Genomic DNA, 6,532 nt, shown 5'->3' with positions numbered 1-6,532 from the left:
GGTTGACTTCTTGTGATCCCACAAAAGGTGGAGGATTATCATTCACAAAATTTTCACAAAATCATTAAGCACTTCACTTTCTGCAGGAGTCAACCTAGTTTCTACAGCAACAGTTCGGCCCTCGATCGTGTTGAGGCGATCATACACTTGGTCTTGCCTAGTTTGGAGATGAGCGAGCGCGGCTAGGATTCGATTATTACCATTCTGGGGTTGACTGTTGCTTGTGGTGCTAGTGTCAGGCATCTTGGAAACTGGGCAAGAGATCGATGATGAATCGAAACACGATCGACCATTCTAGCACACTTACTCAAAGAAAAGACTCGACTCGGGAAGTGGGAGTGTGCCACTTGTGTCAGTGAGGTTTGAAAGTGACAAAGTTTTAAAATGTTGGTCCTATTCAACTATAGTGTAGTTGTAGGATTGGACTCGAAGTGCGGTTTTGAAATGGGCTTTGAGGCCCGAATTTTGACTCGACAATTGGACAGAGTTTTGACTGGTTTTGCGCTAATATTAAGCCTATTTCGAAAATTTAAATTTTTAAAAGAGGTTTTGATTTTACAAAATTTGATATTGATGAATCGAATATCTAAAACCCGGATTGATTTTAATGACGAAACAAGCAAATATTAATTACTTGGGATTTAAGTCGGGAATTAAAAGATGATAAATTATTAAGGATTATATGTTAAAATTATCTTGCCAATGAAATAAGAACAAGCAAAGACGAAAGAAAAACAAACGAATTAAACAGAAGACGAAGGAAGAAAAAGGAAAGCGAGGAAATGGCAGCCCTCAGGAAGAGGCGCAAAGCAGTCTGCGTCCCCTTCAAGAGGCGCAGCGATTCTTTGCGTTCCATCTCGACGTCTGTCTCCCGTTATTCTGTAAAAAGGGTTTGAATAAAGGTTTTATAAGGGTTTGAATAGTAAAAGATGGGATTTACACCCTCAGACTTACATGTTTGACGAAACGAGATTAACTAGGTTAACGTTTAGTGATGCTCGACTAGAATGTACGACGAAAGTGCCCTCTAAGAGGAAAACGAAGAAAATTGATTAAGTTGATTGATGTGGAGTTGGTCAAATTGGTCGGTCAAGCAAAACGAGGCTGGTACTGAGAAAGATCCGAGCATACATGGTCGAAAGTTCAAGCACGTAAACGCCAAAAACCAAGAGCGCGGTCTTAGAATGCAAAGGGAGAAGAGAAGGGCGGACACTCGCGTGAGAAATATGTGGAACGAAGGTCCCTATTTATACTAATCACACAAAGGAATTAGGGTTCCGGAGAAACTTTGGAAGTAAATATCGAAAAGATCTTAAAATACGCAGAAAAGAGCTGGGGAAGAGGCGCAGCAACCATTACGTCTCTTAGAAGAGGCGCAGCCAGCACCTGCTGCGTCCTTTCCCCAAGGGCTTCCTCCTGCGGAAGAAAGATTTTCCGCGTTTCTATTATGGAATTGCGGTTTGATCTTAATTTCCTAATTATTTATAATATAATTTCGGGAAATACTTTACCAAAAGATTAAAAGATTGAAAATATGGAATAGAAATATCCGGAACATTCCAGAATATTTTGACTCGGCATTTTAAACGGTTATTAGAAAATGAAGACGGTTTTTGACCCGGACTCCAAATGTACTCTAATTACTGTCAAAACGACCATAACGGCGCGTAGATGACGACCAAGGGGTACACACGAGTATTTGAGCTATCACTTGATGATAGACTTACGAACTGTCATAAATCGTTCCGTGTACCAAACATGCGGCCCGATCATCACCAGGTGGTTTGCGGGAGGTGCAGAAATGAGGTATCTACACATTTTAATCTTGTCGGATATTCAGACGCCGATTACGCAGGATGATCCCTAGATAGGAAAAGTACGTCAGGTGTTGCCACATTTGTTTGACCTTGCATTATTACTTGGGGTTCAAAGAAGCATAGTTCAGTTGCCCTTTCAACAACAGAAGCCGAATATATTGCAGCAGGACTGGTATGTACTCAATTATTTTGGCTTAAGCAACAGTTATGTGATTATGGTGTTGACGTAAGTTGTATTCCTACTTTATGCGATAACACGAGTGCCATTATTATTTCCAAAAACCATGTGCAGCACTCGCGTACTAATCACATTGAAATTTGACACCATTTTATACGTGACCTGGTTGAAAAAGGGAATATAAAACTCGAATATTGTAGTACTGAAAAACAATGGGCAGACATTTTGAGAAAACCTTTAGCTAGAGAACGTTTTGGGACTTTACGGTTGGAAAGTGGTTTAATCGGTGGCACCTAAACTATCATAATTATTTCCTAACCGTATGACTGACTAGTTAAGACAAGATTGTATGCCTGTGTCCGTATTTTCCATTGCAAGTACATTCTTATATAATATTTTATTATGTTATGAGAATATTCCTTCTGCTAGTCTGTTATATTTTGTGTTGTATACAAACCATATCTTTCATTACTTATACATTCTAAGGTTTAGAGCTTCATAAACCAATGACATTCATGATTGGTTTCATTTAGGATGTGAGTAGTACTCCTTACAAGGCATGTAACATCAAATTGCATAAGCATGAAATTTGTCTCTTATTGCCTGTATACACTCGGTTTGTGGTGGTGACACATGTGAAGAGGCGACCCTTCCTTTACGTTTTACCTACTAACCTCACATTTGCCAAATTTGTCTTGTTTTGACCTATTTAATCAGCTACATTCCATATGGCCTACCCTTGTCAAGCTAGTCTTGTTGGTAAATTTGGAAGTCTTGTTGTGGTTAATTTTGTTGATGTTTGTATTGGTATGAAGGAAGAAAAAGATGGACTGAAAAAAAAATACAAAAAAAGGGAGAAAAATGTTATTATAAAAGATGGAAAAGTAGAAATCTCTTATTACTCCTATTCTTATTCATTTACATATTAATTGAGGAGAACTACTTGTTGATGTGAGTGAGTGTGTGTCGTACATGGCATGGTGCATCATCTTTAATGTTGGGTTAGAAACTGGAATATGGTTACTTTTGGTTGTGATCGGTGCTAGCTTGGCTTTTACCTCCACATATCCAAATTATTTTACCCCTTCTTACCCAATTACCTCTTCTCACATTCATATGTAAGTCCTTGGCATGTGGTTTGGACCTCGCTTGGTTGGAGTGCATATGTACGGTAACTAGAGATATCTATCATGTTAGACTGTATGCTTCTGTAGGTCGCAGTTAGGTGAGTGACTAATTTTTTTCTCTACTACAAGATCTGTACTCAACTTGGTTTGTTTTACACACTTTATATGTAGGGCTTGCTTATGTTGAAGTCGTTCTTATGCTATAATATATGCTTTTATTAATATGTATTTCTTGCCTCGGTTGATATCATTCTAGTCGTTTTATGTCCGTTCTCGTCTTTCGATGATGTCAAGAAGGGGAAGAAATGACCATGATTTAGTATTTGCCTAAGCTTGCTCCTTGTGAGAACAAATTGTCTCTTAGGGTCCTTAAAGTTTTGGTCTTGTATGTAATTGCTTGATCATGCGTTAGTCTTTATCTATAAAGATGACGGTATTATATTGAGGGGGAACTACATACTTAGACACAATTTTAGGAGACTTGCCATCATCAAAAAGGGGGAATTTGTTGGACCATATAAATATATGTTTATGTTTTGATGATGTCAAGAGTACTTGATATTTTATATACTCGTTGCGCGTAATTGTTTGTTTAGTCTTTTAGATTGGACGTACTAATCGCAAGCATTAAGGAATTGTGATGGAAGTATGTTGCGTTTATATCATGATCAAGCCCTCAATCAAGGATCAAGATATTACAAGATATTAAAGTATTATTCAAGCATTCATCAGAAGATGAATCTGATTTAAAGATTAGTCAAGCATGGATAATGAAGAACCCTACATTCTAAGATCTCCTGAGAAGATTAGGATAGTGTAGGTGGTTATCTCATAACGGTAACGTAAGAATACACTTTTTAGATTGGTAAAGTTAAAGCCTCACAGCTATAACATTGCTTTTATAAGAGCTCAATGTTATAGCTCTTCTACTATAACATTGAGATGTGAAGTTTATATAGTACACGACGAAAATGTTTTCAAATTGTTTTTGAAAAATGTTTTTGTTTCTTTTAAGTATTTATTATGCAAGTGAGGTTATATTCTTATTGAGGATGGTTTTATTATAAGCTTATAATTTGTAATTGTATTGAATCAACTTATGAGTTGAGTCATGTTACTAATTAGGGTTTCTAATATTACGTACTATAAAACCCTAAATCTAACCTAATGTCAAGCTAGGGTTTTCACGAAAAACAAGGCCTATGAGCCGTGTGGACTCTCGTGTAAACCTAATAATATAAGTTAAGTATTGTTAAGATTTTATTCTGTAGAATTATCTTAACATATCTTTTATATTTAGCATGATATGGTTATATATGATAAGATATTTTAGTTATGGAAAAATCTTATCATATCTTAAGATTTAAGGAAAAAATAATAGGAGAATAATTGATAAAATTATCTTTTAGTTATTCTCTATCATTTCCTAAGATTTTAAGGATAGAAACAATAAGATATGACTTGTTTACATATCTTATATTTCGGCCATTTAGGGGTTTAAGGAAAATATATTAATTATATATTTGATTGGATTATCTTATAATTATCCTATATCTCTTCTAAGAGATTGCTTAAATAAAATAAGGAAAGTTGTTATGATTTTTCCTTATTTTCATTCGGTATATCTAGGTTATTGAGGAAAGAATATTTGGTGAATATATGATAAGATAATCTATTAACAACTTATACCTTTTCCTAATATTTTATGATAAAAATAATAAGATATGATTCTATTTTCATATAATATTATTTCGGCCATATTAGGGTTTCACGGAGACCGAAAGTCCTCCCACCCTTGCTCCTCTTTTACTATAAATACTTTACTCTTTGCTACATTGAAAGTAAGACCTTTGAGCATAACTTTGATTTATTTTCAAAAAGCAAAAACCGTGTTTTAAAGCAAGAAAACCGTTTTGTTATTTTTCGAAAAAGGTCGTGTGATTTATTGTAATACCCCATAATTATAAAGGTTGATAAGTGAATAATTTATGTAATTCAAATAATTAATTAATTAGTAATAATCGTATTTATAATAATAATTGTTGTGAGACGGTAATTAAAAGAATTAAATAATAAGGTAAGACGGGCTTATTGCTAGTGTCGACTTGGGCATGTGTAATATGGAGTAATAATGGCATTACTATACTAATTTACATAATTGATTATAAGGAAAATAATATTGGTAAAATAATAATAATATTAATAATAATAATAATAATAATATGGTAATTACATATTTTTCCTAATTGATTTCCATATAAGTTTAATCTACCTATATAAATAGAAGGCAACCTACAACAATAGGCTTTATTCTTCATAAGAATATGAAAATAATTGATTAAAGAGATAAGGGAGACCTAAAGACGGAAAGGAGGAATTTAGCAAAATCAACTTATCGCCTCAAGGTAATACTTTAAACCGTCTCATGTATACACTTTGCCTTGCTATAACTTGTACACTAGGCCACCATTGGATGAGCCGTGACCGTGACTGTGACCGTGGAACACTAGGGATTGACAATGGCCCACTGTTGACTTTTCAGGTGGGTTTATGGGTGGTGTTCGTGGTGTTTGTTCGAGGTGTAACCGTATAATTAAAACAGGAATTTTAACCTTTATTTTTTACCATCGTGACCTTGGTTGGGGTTGGTTGGTCGTGGGGGGAGGAGTCGACCATATTGGTGGATGTTGGGGTGGTAATGGTGGCGGGTTATGGTGGTGGTGGCCGGAAAACTCGTAAAACAAGGGAGATAAGGGTGTTTGTGTGTGACCGTCTTAAATTGTCTGTCGTGGCCACTTTAGTGCTGTTGAGGGGACGAGAGGACCAACTATTGAACCACCGTGAGTCAATGGTGACGAAGGGGTGGCCATAGACGGTGGGGTCTCATGTGTGGTGGTGTGTGAGGGGTTGAGTTGGGTGTTGCGTGAAGGTGTTAGTTATGGATGGTGCGAGGTGGGTAGCTAGGGCGTGTGACGGTGGTTGAGTAAAGTGGTCGTTGCTGCTGTTTGGGCCGTGGTGGAGCTGTCGGTAGTAGGGACTCGCGGTGGGGGCTGGTGGGTGTCTTGGGGAAACGTCGGGTTGGTGGTTTACACGGGTTAGGGGATGGGTGTTGGGACATGGTTTCACCGTAGTATTTGTGTTAGTGTTGTGCTTGTTTTCACGTGTTTCACTTGTGATTGGTTTGGGTATGATTTTTATTTAACTTTTAAAGACGGGTTTTGCTTGGGTGACTAGGGTTTGTACGTAATTGAGTCGGGGTTTTAATACCGTGGACCTTTAGTAATAATAGTAATAATTAATTAATTTGTATAAAGATAATTTATAAATAATGATGAAAAGTAAATAATTAATAATTGATGGAATAATTATAATATTTATGATAGGTCGGTTTGTGAAGAAATTATAATCGG

This window comes from Silene latifolia, chromosome X, assembly GCF_048544455.1.
Source record: "Silene latifolia isolate original U9 population chromosome X, ASM4854445v1, whole genome shotgun sequence".
Lineage (NCBI taxonomy): Eukaryota > Viridiplantae > Streptophyta > Magnoliopsida > Caryophyllales > Caryophyllaceae > Silene > Silene latifolia.
This window is presented reverse-complemented; position numbering follows the sequence as displayed.